The sequence below is a fragment of the Sphaeramia orbicularis genome, chromosome 11, assembly GCF_902148855.1.
Source record: "Sphaeramia orbicularis chromosome 11, fSphaOr1.1, whole genome shotgun sequence".
NCBI lineage: Eukaryota > Metazoa > Chordata > Actinopteri > Kurtiformes > Apogonidae > Sphaeramia > Sphaeramia orbicularis.
Genome location: NC_043967.1, coordinates 17,467,029 through 17,482,023, shown reverse-complemented (window position 1 = coordinate 17,482,023; position 14,995 = coordinate 17,467,029).

Sequence of the window (14,995 nt, the reverse complement as noted above, 5' to 3'; positions counted from 1 at the left end):
CTTACATTTACTTTTATGAAAAGGTTGACTGGAAGCAACAAGACATTTCACAATAACATCATTCATGGCACTGAGTTGGTCAGCATGATGTACTTTCTTACAATTCATATCTGAGCACATTAGAGCCTCTTTAGGCAATACAATATCATTTAAAAAGCTATCTGTTAGCAGGGAGTATCCAGCCATATCTTCTTTACTCAGTTTTGACCAGTCCAGTTTGTGGTGATTTCTCATAGACAGCAAGGGAAGCCCGGCTTCCCCTAAAATTACGAAAATGAAATGATTAAATATGTACGGTTGTGTTGACATTTCATTGACTACAGATGTGTTAGAACACGTTAATCTCACAGACGAGTTTGTTCAGAATCAGCTTTATCACAAATCAATAGACTCAATGTTGTTCACTTCTCATACATTCCCATTGCGCTGTTTTCTCATTCGATCTCTGCTCAGTGCATTTGTCCGTAGACGCCGGGTGTCTATGGGCTTCAATGGGACTGAGTGGAACAGTTTTTTTTCATTGCCTCAAAACTGGACGGTAATTGGATAAATGCCACCATGTTGTCCTGCCCCCGAACGCCGGGCGTTTTGAGACCTACTCCTTCACTCGATTTTGAGACCTACTCCTTCACTGACACAGTTCAGTTTAATACAGTCGCACATTCTGCTGTGAAAGAGAGAGAAACCACTACGAAATTACTCGTTCATTTCTTGCACTGTAAATAAAACACATTCATTGTACTTCCTTGTTTCAATTTAACATAATTTCAGCGTTTTCTTGTTCCAGTTACGTAATTTAATCATTTCTTGTTCGAGTTTAATACACTGACCAAAACTTCCAACGCAACACTTGGGTTTATTGCAACACGTCATTTTCTTACGCTAAATTTAACAATACATAACAAATATTAAGATTCAAATCAAAAACACAGTTTCAGAGTCAGGAATGAAGAACAGATTTTTCCTGGTTTCAAATTCATTGCAGCAGTTGAAGGCGCAATTCTGGATCACTGAAGTCAGTATCTTGTATGGCCTCCTCTGGCGTCACACAGCCTGGATTCTGCGATGCATGGAGTCAACCAACTGCAGAATTTCAGTCTGTGTGATGTGGTCCCATTCCTCCTGGAGTGCTTGACGCAACTGTCGGACTGTGGCTGGTTCTGGATCATGCCTTCTCACCCGGCGATCCAGAATATCCCATAGATGTTCTATAGGGTTTAAATCTGGGGAATACACAGGCCAATCAAGACATTGAACATTATTCTGCCTCAGGTATTCCTGACAGACTCTGGCGACATGTGGTCTCGCGTTATCCTGTTGCAGCGTTAGGCGATAGCGATGGATGAGTGGAACTGCGACAGGGGTCAGGATTTCGTCACGGTAACGGGCCGCACTGAGGTTTCCATCGATGAAAATGAGGTCTGTCTTGTGTCTACTGCTTATTCCAGCCCAAACCATTACACTGGGTCCACCCCAGCGGTCACGCTGCAGGATGGTAGCGTCAGCATAACATTCCTGTCACCTATGCCAAACATACAGTCTTCCGTCAGCCACACTCAACTTGAACCTCGATTCATCAGAGAAGAGCACCCTGTTCCACCTGAGAGCATTCCAGCCCAAATGTGCCCTTGACCATCGCAGACGGACACGGCGACGTGCAGGAGTCAACACCACACCACAGCGGGGACGTCAGCTGTGCAAGTCGGCTTCACGCAGGCAGTTGCGTACAGTTTGGTCGCTAATCCGGTTCTGGTGAGGACCTCTGGTCTGAGCAGCAGTGACTGTAGCTGGCAGGAAGCGATTGCGGAGGTGCTGGAGGCGAATATGGCAATCCTGCCGAGGGGTGGTGACACGTGGTCTGGGGGCACGTGGTCGATCACTGGTGCTTCCTGTTTCATTATACCGGCTCCAGAGACGTGATATGGTTGACACGTGGACGCCAAGGTTCCTTGCAACCCGTCTTTGCAACATTCCACCAGTGAGCATACCAACGGGTCGCTCTCGCTGATTTTGACCTAGGCGCGACATGGTCATACGTTGACCCAGGACAATGCAAAGGAATATTAAAGTTGCCCATTGCTACAGCTATTTATTGACCAAATTCTGGAAGGACTGGTCAAAGAGTTCTACTCAGCCTGACAGGATAGGCAAAATTCTAAACAATGTGCAATCAAGCGGAACGAGCTGCCCGCACAACAAAATCAAAACAATTTTCTGAGCTTTTAAGGTGTAGTTGATGTATCATGACTCAAAACCAATATCCCATTTCATGTACACCAAATATTTCAAGATTGTATGTGTTGCATTGGAAGTTTTGGTCAGTGTATCGTTTTGTAGATAGTTAAATCAATCATACTGGGCTAGGTCGGAGTGAAAGGAGCATCTCTTGTTTAAAAAGGCTCCAGTTCTACACCCACAACACAATGGGCCAAGGGAATCTAAGCAGCCTAGCTCTGCTGGCCATTGACAGGACACTGGTCAAGTCCCTGGAAAAGATGCCCACTTGGTACAATAAGGTCACTGACCATTTTTTAAAAAAGGAACGGAGGGCTGAATTTATGTTTAAATAACTTGACAATTTTTTTTATGTAAGCCAACAATGAGCTTCCCCTGTCTGAAAGACGAGCAGCTGCCACTGCTTAAGGGTGCAGCATTACAGTTACTGGACAGCAGGGGAACATTCTCAATATTTACCAATGCAGCAATAGGTATGTGATCAGAGGTGGCAAGTCCATAACATATCTCCACACTTTCCAGTGAGGCATGGGCATCAGCTGTGGTCACAATATGGTCTAACCAAGACGTTGTGTGCCATGCTTCCCTAACGTACGTAAAACTTGTATCAGGCAACAGGGATTTACTTGATAGAATTAATTTAGAATCAGTGCAAAACTGCTGGAGGTGCGTTGCAAATAAGGATTTGCTATCTGACATATCAGCATTAAAATCTCCCATGACATACACACAAGATGAGCTGTTGTCCTCTATGAAGGACTGAATAAAAGCTAATCTGTTCAAGAATTCATCCTCATGGTCAGAAGATTCATAAGGTGTATAAACATTTAAAATAGTAAATTTCTTTCCATTATAATTAAATTCTAGCCCTATGGCCCAGTCAACATTTAGACGCACCACCTTCACCAGTGGGTCATATTTGATGTTCCACATTACAGTTACACCACCAGCTATCCTACCTCGAACCAGTCTGGTGCTGAGATCAGTAGTGGACTCTCCAGCCCCATGGAAGTTCATATGTAAAGTGTTCAACTTGTCCAGGTCTTGTTTGGCCATCCATGTTTCTTGAAGGCACAGAACATCACATTCGTCCAGCAGTGTGTCCACCACCAACCACCTTGATCTATCTGTTGCAGTGTGTCGTACTCACAAGCCGCGTGTGTTGTATGAAGCCACACGCATTATTGATCTTTGTCGCTCCTCGCGGGGCAGTTGGCCATCATCCCATCCTTCTCCACAGGTGCGACAGGCATCCCAGCATTGTCACCATGCAGCAGCCCCCTTACCTGCAGGCGGGGGACATCCTCTGGACCAGCCGTGCCTCCAACTGCTCTTCTAGGGCGACGAGGCTCATAGTAGCGGCTTACAAAGGACCCAGCGGGCCAAAGCTGCGGATCGTACAGCTCCGCCACATCATTGCATTCAGCGTTGACACAGAAGGAGCTGTATCTGCTCTGTTTTGTCTCCATTTTTCCACATTTTACTTCCCAACCCAGTTTGACTTTTAGATAATCACTGAGACTGTTGGCGTCTACGTTGAGATCAAACTTCGAAGCAAATACACTCACCATCAACATTTTGACAGTCAGTATATTGTGCAGGGTGTGCAGGGTGTAGGGCATCGATGGGCCGAGTTCTCAGGTACCTGCTTCAGTCAGCGGCGCCCTTTCTTCACAGCCATGCTCCATGCTGGGGGCTGCATTCGTCCCGGGGCTGGATCCACAGCCTGGGCTAGTTGGTTACCATGAAAATTTGAACTGTACTAACTAGCACAAACAAAGCACAAACAAACACAACCATTTCCACTCAATGTAGAGGAAGTGGGGGGTTGTATGACGTCATCGGCTGAAAATAAATCTTCTAATATCTACGAAACCATAATAGCACAAATGACAAACCAGCACTAACGAAGCACAAACAAATGCCACCATTTCGGTTAAATTTGGAGTAAGTGGAGGGCTGGCTGACCTCTGAATGACCTATAAAAGAATTGTTTATAACTCGATAACTATAATAGCACAAACGAAAATTTTAACCAGCACTAATGAAGCACAAACGAATGAGAATATTTATCCAGAGATTTTCGTTGGGTGGGGGGCCAACCTCACGCAGGTAGCTGAAACTGCTTGTTACTAACGATACAATATCATCGTGGCTCAGTGTTCGCATTTTAACCACAATAAAGTTCAGCAATTCATCCTCAACTATGACTTTACTGTCTACAGTTCGGTAAATCTCTGGTTTATTTCGAGAAAACTCTCCCACAGCACGCCGTGCTGCTGCACCGGCCGCCATCTTGATACATTGTCCAAAACCAGTAGATCGTCTTAACCATGTCTTCATGTGTAAGTGCACTGAGTTGCCACAATATAATTGGCCTGTCAGATATTTGCATTAATGGAGAATTGAAGTAAATTAAGTTGAAGGTTCTGGCACAAGTTCAGCTGGTTCTAGAATGCATGAAGAAGAAAAACTTGCAACAGGTCAAGAATTCTAGCAGCATTTGTCATATAAACATCTTTATTCAGTGGAAACACGTCGCTGCTGCTATAGTTAAATAAAGTTGTACTATACAGGGTGGGGAAGCAAAATTTGCAATATTTTGAGGCAGGGATTGAAAGACAGTGTATGACCACTTAGTTTATTGAAAGTCATGAGAATTTATTTGCCACAAGAAAATTTACATAATAGAAAATATTTTTATTCTATGTGTCCTCCTTCTTTCTCAATAACTGCCTTCACACGCTTCCTGAAACTTGCGCAAGTGTTCCTCAAATATTCGGGTGACAACTTCTCCCATTCTTCTTTAATAGTATCTTCCAGACTTTCTCGTAATAGTTTTGCTCATAGTCATTCTCTTCTTTCCATTATAAACAGTCTTTATGGACACTCCAACTATTTTTGAAATCTCCTTTGGTGTGACGAGTGCATTCAGCAAATCACACACTCTTTGACGTTTGCTTTCCTGATTACTCATATGGGCAAAAGTTTCTGAAAAGGTATGGATAATAGTGTTAGGTATGATTATGACATCAATATATGTTTGGTTTCAAAACAACTGATGTAGTGCCTGCTGAGAAAAAACAACTAAATGTTAATTGTAAATTTTGCTTCCCCACCCTGTACAGCAAGTGCTGCTGAAGTTATTGACAAACAGATGTACAAAACAGATGTACCTAATATAGTGGCCAGTGAGAGTAAAAACCACCCATTCCAATTATTACAACCACCTGGGCTAAAATGAAGTGGAGCAAAGAGCAATGCATGATGAATACTTTATTTATCAATTGCCAATTAGTCAACAATATGAGATATATTGGTGCAGCACAAGTATAAATTGTTAGTTACCTACAAATGGTTTAACCTTGTATTTAAGTGCAGTACCTGAGTATACGTACTTAGTTATATCCCTTTACCCTTTGTTAAACTTCACATACTGAAACTGATAATATCAAAATATGTTAATTATCATCTTCCGTTTTTTTTTGTTTTTTTTGCCCTGTTTTGCATGTTGTTTTGTATGTTTCAGCTATAAGATTATTTCGCTTAATGCTCCCTAATCAATAAATACAACCATAGTCTATTTTTGGTTTGTTTGTTTGTTAAAGTGTGAAAATGACCTTCAAAACCTGCAGCTGCAACTCAAATGGAAATACAAATGTAATAAAATGTATTTTATAGTGATGTATGTATCAAAAGCAGCAGCAAATGGCATTATTGGATCTGCCTCTAAATTCAACAAAACAGTAACAACAAGAAAAGGAATAAATACTTTTTAGACATAACTGTGCAGTGAACCAAGCAATGTTCAAATAAAAGCATTAATTGTTTTTATTGTAGCTATTCTTGTTTTTTGCAGTATTTCTACAAAACTTTAACAAAGACCATGTTTGTAGTCACTGTCACATCATGTGATTAAGCTTTTGAAGGTACATATACCACATGGTGGAGCTGTTTCCCCATGTTTTATCAAATCTGATGAAGCAGGGAGGTTCAAGGATGTCATTACAGCTCAGTATGACTTTTCTATTTACCTTATTCAGTAAGAGGTTAATGTTAATATTAATATGTATGTGAATCTATCTCTCATAGGCTATTGTTACTGACAGATACAGAAACATGACAAATCCAGATACTTCCAAGTAATGAGGACTCACTGGGTGGTTTAATGAGTATGAAATGATTCCAGTCTCATGACATGCACAGTCATCGGACATCAGTCCACTTCCACACCTACTGAAGAGTTAGGAGCAACATTTTAGACGACACTCTACACTGTTTATAGTCTACATGAGTGAATATTAAATGTATTTAAGGTTTAAGGGTCAGAGACAAGATCAAGACTCTTACTGCATGTGCTGAAATGAACTGGCAGTTTGATAACACTGATTCAGCTAATGGTTTATCATAATAAGAATAATAATAATAATGGATTAGATTTATATAGCGCTTTTCTATGAACGCATACTCAAAGCGCGTACAGAGGATCCATTATTCGTTCACTCTCACATTCTCCCTCTGGTGGTGGTAAACTACATTTGTAGCCACAGCTGCCCTTGGGCAGACTGACGGAAGGGTGGCTGCCAATCTGCGCCTACGGCCCCCCCGACCACCACTGTACATTCATACGCATTCATACACCAGAGTGAGTAGCAGCACTGGAGGCAAGGAGGGTAAAGTGTCTTGCCCAAGACCACAACAGCACATGGACAGAGCAGGATTTGAACCACCCATTATTGGTTCAGTTCTATTATCCCAGTGCCTAAATACAGTCTGAATTTGGAGTTAATTTTATCAGTATTTAAAAGTGCAGAATCTCATCAAAAATCAGTTTGTGACTCGTTCTTCTATGCCTGGGGTGTTAAACATATGCCCTGTGGGCCAAAACAGGGTCCAATCAGGCCCATGGGATGAATATGTGAAATGCAAAAATTACATTGAAGCAATTATTATTATTATTATTATTATTATTATTATTATTATTATTATAATGCACTTGAGATCATATTGGACCCCTGAACTAAAATGAGTTGGACCCCTGTTCTATGCAAACACTTTCCTCAAAAACTGATTCCATAAATTAATTCAAAAGTGAAAAGTGCCCAGTGTTGACTAATGAATTTTAAAATTTCCACTGTAACTTTAATAAATATTAATATTTGGCTAGCTGTTTACTTTAATTAGGTTTTTAGTCTTGTGACAGTGTTAATTTTCCACAGATTTTAATTGTGTTTTTTTTTTAAACTTAGAAATGGTCCAATTACAACACAGCACTTTTTCTTAAAACAGTACATGTATTTATCTTCCGTCAAAAATGTGTCAGCGTTCACCTTATAAATATGGGTCGGCCAGTTCTGGGTTAACTCACTTTTGAAAGAACGTGGAAAAAGCTTTTGTGTCGAAACATGCCTGACAACAGGAACAAACAGTTACATGCCACAGCTCTGGGCTTACTATAGAGGAGAGAGGAAAACCACAGGTTTCACACAGTCTTAGTCTACTTGGTTTCTTCCACCTCTACAAAACTCCACACTTCTCCAGCTCCACCCTCTATCCTGATCAACAGCGATCGTAGCCTCGCCCAAACAGGTAGAAAGCTCAACAGCTATTCTGCATCACGTTGTTAGTCAGCCACCGTTGCATAACTCTGGTGATTCTTTTTTGCCCTAAACAATCCCATTAGCTCAAACACATGTGCTAACAAGTCTTCCATGTGATCCACTGGAGGGATGTGTGTCTTCATTTCCTCATGGGAAAAGGTCAGAAGGTTTGCAGTTTCACTTATGATACACTGTTGCCAATATGGTTGTAATAATAATGCTTTCAGGCACATGTCTCTTTTTATTTCTAATTCTTCACATCTGTAATCACATTTGACCAGGTCCCAGTTACATGTTATGTATCAAGAATGAGTCACAGTCACAATTATTTCATGAGAAGAGGAACAAATATATTATTGCAACTTAAACTAGGCAGAAAGAAGGAAAGAAAGAAAGAAAGCCTATTTCATTGTTGCACTAAAACTAAAATAAACTGTGTTCTTAAAAAGGTGTCGCAAATAAACCTGACATGAAACCCTCAAGATTTCATTTTTTTCTTGTATATACAAGGGGTTTCTACAGGTGATACTTTGGGTTTTTCCCTCTGTTGTCCTCACATCACCTCTCTTATCTACACTGAATCTTCAGACTGAAACCTCCTCTCTGCTGTTCTTTCATGTGGTTGAATTTGCTCTATGACTGATGCACTGCTCCATTCCACTACAATGGGAGGAAAGCTGCCGTCAGGCCAGGCCTTAGTGATCACCATGGACACAAACATGTTACTTTACATAAAACAAATACAGTTTCTCACATTCTGGCTCATTTTTTAACATTTCCACATATGCCAAGTTAAGTATAAGCTACGTCTTTAGATGAACAGAAAAAAGGGGAAATAGTGTGTGCGTGTGTGCGTGTGTGCGTGTGTGTGTGTGTGTGTGTGTGTGTGTGTGTGTGTGTGTGTGTATGAAACAGCAGGCTTTGGTGTAAAAGGAAGGAAATTACACTGCACTATTTCTGTATCATACACAGAAAAAAAAAACCCAAAAAAAAACAACCAAACAAACAAAAAATGCCAAGGCTGATTCATCGTATGAGAACATGTAAATGTGAATGCATTTGTCATGGTTGTATTGAAACAGAATGTAAGACAGGATATGTTTAGCCATACTGTCATTATAATTATATTAAAGGTTCAGTGTCTGTGACTGTGGTTAAGTGAAGTTTACCAGTTGCTTGTTGGTGTTAAGGACTTCTATTTATAAAGCAATGACTATACCTTTTACACACAAACATAAAAATCTTCTATTTCAGTTATCATAAAGCTTATTACAGACCCTTACAAAGCCACAACTATTTTTGTAACAACCAACAAATGATTTTTTTGTCTTTCCCAAGTAATTTATCTTCATCTATTATAACATTATCGTCTGCATTTATAATTTTTTTTCAGAGACAATCTGGTATTTTCCTATATTTAATTCAATAATCATGAAGATGTTCATAAAAACTCAGAGCAAATTCAAGGGTTATAACAAAACAGAGAAAACTGATGAAAAAGTGACTTTTTCAACATAATATATCATTAACTGAACATAATAAGTGTCTACAACTGCTGTTATTTGTCAAACTACATGGGTTTTACTGGTGAATCAGTGTTGAAGATGAAGGTGTTCCCATTTTCCCTACAGAGCCGCTGAACGTCCAAATGGGTCATACGTGATGATGATGAAAGGATGACAAACTGCATTTTAACTGGATTATTTTCATGTATGGATAGGATTAGTGGTTCTAAAGTTATTTAATATTTTAGATCAGTAGATGGTTTTGGTCGACAGTGGATGTTTAGGTCTTTATGGGTTAATCTGTAACATTCCTGTGTGTTTGTGTGCATTCCTTGAGTGTATGTTGTGTGTCGGTTTCTTGCCAGTGACTGTTTGCTTCCTACCAAGTTCTTCAGTGCCCATCTTCTGTTTTTCTACAACACCTACAGTAGTGATCATTTGCATAAAGATGAGCTTAAGGTTTAAAGCACAAAAGCATTCAGACAGGTGTAAAAGATTCTGTATAAAAAATGGATGGATGTTGCTATATTTGCATTTTTGGAAGAAAAAGTGATCATATTTGGGCATAAGGGTTGGAGGTGCAGGAGCATGAGGGTCAGAGCCAGCTGTAAGAGGTCCTAGTTAAGTCAATGCTAAATGCTAGGAAAACCTTATGTATTGAGTATGCCTGTTCCTTCTCCACTGCATGTGCTTCCTCACCATAAAAACAACAACCACAAAAAACAGTATAGGTTAAAATTTCCTGTCATTGTCTTTGACCAAGGTACTGATGTGGATCTGGAGTTGGTCCCTGAGTTCACTGCTAATGTGCTAAATGCTAATCACTAATGCTAATAGTAGGTGCTATATGGGCAAAATGCAGAGACAGAATATCTGTAGGCCTATAGAAACAATGAAGTGACTTAAACCCATAAAGACCCAAACATCCACCGTCAACCAAGCATCTACTGATCCATACTGTTTAATAACTTCTCGACCACTAATCCTATCAATACATGTCAATAATTGGTGTAAAATACAGTTATTCATCTTTTCATGGTCATCAGATATGACCCATTTGGACGTTCAGAGGCTCCGTAGTGAACGTGGAAACACCATCATCTTCTACAACATTGATTCACCAGTAAAACCCATGGAGTTGGATCAATGACAGTGGATGGAGACACTGGGTTTATGTTCAGTTAATGATAGATTTTACTGAAAAAGTTAGTTTTTCTTCAGTTTTCTCTGTATCTGATATAATAAGCCTCAACTTTAATCTGAGCTTTAATGAACATCTACACGATCAGTAAATTACATATATGAAAATACTTGATTTTCACTGAAAATGTACAAAGTACAGAGGATGATATTACCATAACTAGTGATAAATCACTTAAGAAAGGTTAAATAAAGACAAAAATTTAGCTGGGAATTTCCACAAAAGTCACACTGGGTCTTTATGGGTTAATTTTAAACCTGTTTAACAAAGACATTTTTGTGTTTAGTGCAACTTATTAATGACAAAGTCAAGCTGTCTGTCAAGAAAAAAAAATGTAAATCCAATACATACAACTTCCAAAAGTAGGCTACAACTCAGCAGGTGAGCAAACTGTCACGTTAAAGCCTGACTCAGCAGACAACAGAAACTTTCTATTTGTCCTGAAGTCTTATTCATTCTAAGTGACCATCAGGAAACTTATAAGTGGGTCCTTCTCAAAAGAATGAGAGAATCCTCTTGGGAAAAAACATTGCTGACCATGTAGTTTTAGTTTTCATTGTAAGTCTATGGGAGCCAGGTATTTTCAGAGCCAACATATGATGAGTGGTAATAGGCTTAAAGAAGATACTTTTACATGTGCTTCATTTAGGAGTTGTGGTTGTTTCCACTTGTATTTAACCCACAAAGACCCATACAGCTACCAGTGTCCAAAATCATCTACTGACCTAAACTGTTTAATACCTTTTGATCCACTAATCCTATCAATACGTGTAAATATCTGATGTACATGCAGTTTATCATCTTTTCATGGTCATCAGATATGACCCATTTGGACGTTCAGAGGCTCCGTAGTGAACGTGGAAACGCCATCATCTTCAGCAACATTGATTCATCAGTAAAACCCATGGAGTTGGATCAGTGACAGTGTTAAGTTAATTATATCTTTGTTGAAAAAGTCACTTTTTCTTCCGTTTTCTCTGTTTCTGATATAATCACCCTCAACTTTAATCTGAGTTTTTATGAACATCTACATGATCAGTGAATTAAATATTGGGAAATATATGATTTGATGGGAAATATAATATATGATGGGAAATATAAAAAAAAAAATACAGAGGATAATATTATAATAAATAATGATGAATCACCTCAGAAAGGTTAAATAGAGAGAAAAATTCGTTTGGGAACTGCCACAAAAGTAGCACTGGGTCTTTATGGGTTAACACACATTTATAAATAAATACACACACACACACACACACACACACACACACACACACACATATATATATATATATATATATATATATATATATATATATATATATATATATATATATATATATATATATATATATTTATATATACACACATACATACATACATACATACATATATATATACATATATATATATGTGTATATATATATATATATATATATATATATATATATATATATATATATATATATATATATATATACATATATGTCGAGGCCCAAAACGGAATCTGGCCCGATTCAGAATCGGGCCGGCCCAGAATGGAATTCTATTCTAGGCCGGCCTAGAATGGAATCCTGCTGCTATAATGTTATTTTTATACCATGTTAAATGCAAATGATCTAAATTATTACAAAAATCAATACATGGAATTTGCAAATATGTGAAAAAAATGAAACAAACAACATTTTAATTGTAAACTATAATGCACTTTATTTACAAATAGAACCTAGTGGTACTCCCCACCAATATATGGTACAGTGAAATCGACTGAAATTGACAATAGTTATTCAAGGTATGTAAGACTGAAAATGTAAAATTATGACAAATTATGGAATTATGGATCATTTGCATTAAACATGGTATAAAAATAACATTATAGCAGCAGGATTCCATTCTAGGCCGGCCTAGAATAGAATTCCATTCTGGGCCGGACCGATTCTGAATCGGGCCAGATTCCGTTTTGGGCCTCAACATATATATATATATATATATATATATATATATATATATATATATATATATATATATATATATATATATATATATATATATATATATATATATATATATATATATATATATATATATATATATATATATATATATACAGGGTGGGGGAGCAAAATGTACAATATTTTGAGGCAGGGATTGAAAGACAGTGTATGACCAATTAGTTTATTGAAAGTCATGAGAATTTATTTGCCACAAGAAAATTGACGTAATAGAAAACGTTTTTATTCTATGTGTCCTCCTTCTTTCTCAATAACTGCCTTCACATACTTCCTGAAACTTGCGCAAATGTTCCTCAAATATTCAGGTGACAACTTCTCCCATTCTTCTTTAATAGTATCTTCCAGACTTTCTCGTAATAGTTTTGCTCATAGTCATTCTCTTCTTTACATCATAAACAGTCTTTATGGACACTCCAACTATTTTTGAAATCTCCTTTGGTGTGACGAGTGCATTCAGCAAATCACACACTCTTTGACGTTTGCTTTCCTGATTACTCATATGGGCAAAAGTTTCTGAAAAGGTATGGATAATAGTGTTAGGTATGATTATGACATCAATATATGTTTGGTTTCAAAACAATTGACTTAGTGCCTGCTGAGAAAAAACAAGTAAATGTTCATTGTAAATTTTGCTTCCCCACCCTGTATATATATATATATATATATATATATATATATAAGTAAGGATAGAAAGAAGATAATAGGATAAAGTGTATTTGTAGAATTAGAAATTTCATTCTTATTAATTGTGAGTGCAGCAGTATCCCTGGGGGCAGTTCATATATGGTCTTGGAAATGGAGTTCATTTACCTAATGTCAACAAACAGCTCCCAGTACACGTTTAACTTTAACACCTTTAACTTCAGCGCAAACTAAGCTGCTTTCAAACTTCAGGACGACGGTGGTTATCAGAAGGAAACGCAAAATGACTTAGAATCCTTATGACTGGGGTAAAATACATGATTGGGTCACAGACAACCACATTTTACCCCATTTTAATCCACCTGAGGACCGCCTGATGGCAGAAGCTCATGCAACAGAAAAAGACAAAAATGTGACAAGTGGGCCATCACCATGGAGAAACAAACCCACCTCGCATGGGTCTGAATGCCATCAAAGTGCTTATTGTTTTTCCTCCTACGATCTTCTGATGTCAGAGCTGAACTGTAACTTCCTGAGAATTTGTGCCCATTTTACGCAACAATTGGACAGGTGTGAAGATGAGTAAGTGAGAAACGTTTGAAGATCTTGTTTATTATCTGTCATATTTACTCTCAGAACATTGTGTCTTGTACTCTTATACCTATTTAAGTTAATGATTGGGTTAAAGACACGCAAGTTAAATATCGACAATACGCCATGAAGTACCCACAATGATAAATATAAAAGTTAAAGGAAAGGTCACATGAAATTCAGTCAAATAGTAGAATAGAAAGAATAGCTGCAGTCAGTGATATATAAAACAAATAAATCAACTAAAACAATGTTGGTCTCCAGATCAACCTGGAATATATCTGCAGGAAGCAACCAGATATTTGAGTCCTCATTCCATCAGTTTCACAGAGCTTCTTCAGATCATGTCAAAATGCATTGAATGAAATCATCTTGGCCTCCAACAGTGTTTTTACCATAGGGTGAAGCATATACAACAAACTTACTGAGCAGGTCATCCTCAGAAAATCGAAGGGAATGACAGAGAATAACTGAACTGTTGTGTTTTAACTTCATATGACAAGGGTCTGGAGTTGGTTTGATGGTAGATGGACTGATCGGTGACGTAAGTTTTATTATGCTGTGGCCCTATATAAATAAAACTAGTGCGTTGTGGTAGATGTGATAGTTTTTATGCTGTTGTGTATTCGTGCATAGTGAACCACATTTGCCCAGCAGTCATGGCCAAAGCGATCTGGGCATAGCAACGTGATTATAAGGCTATTGTATTCCAAAATTACTAATGTCTCTCAAAGTATTGGTCCTATCAGCTTGCCATTTTCGCTACTGTCTTCCTTGACTAAAAAACATAAGCATGCCAAACTGCAGCAGTCAGCTCTGTCTGGATTGTGTGTGATTCCCGAGACACACACACACGTACACATGCATACAGCGGCCACTTGGCTTTTATAATATAGTTTTGACTGATTGACTGATTGATGATAGTCATGACGACTGACAACATGATATGTAGACAGCAAGCTTCTCACCCAGGGACTCGGTTAAAGATCGTGTTTCTGACCCATAGGACACTCCAGACATCACACTTGGAAACGTGAACCTAAAGAGCAAAAAGCAACCCATAATAATAATAATAATAATAATAATAATAATAGATTAGATTTCTGTAGCACTTTTCAAGGCACCCAAAGCGCTTTACATCATTGAGCCATTATTCATTTGCTCTCACATTCACACTCTGGTGGTAGTAAACTACTATGTCTGACC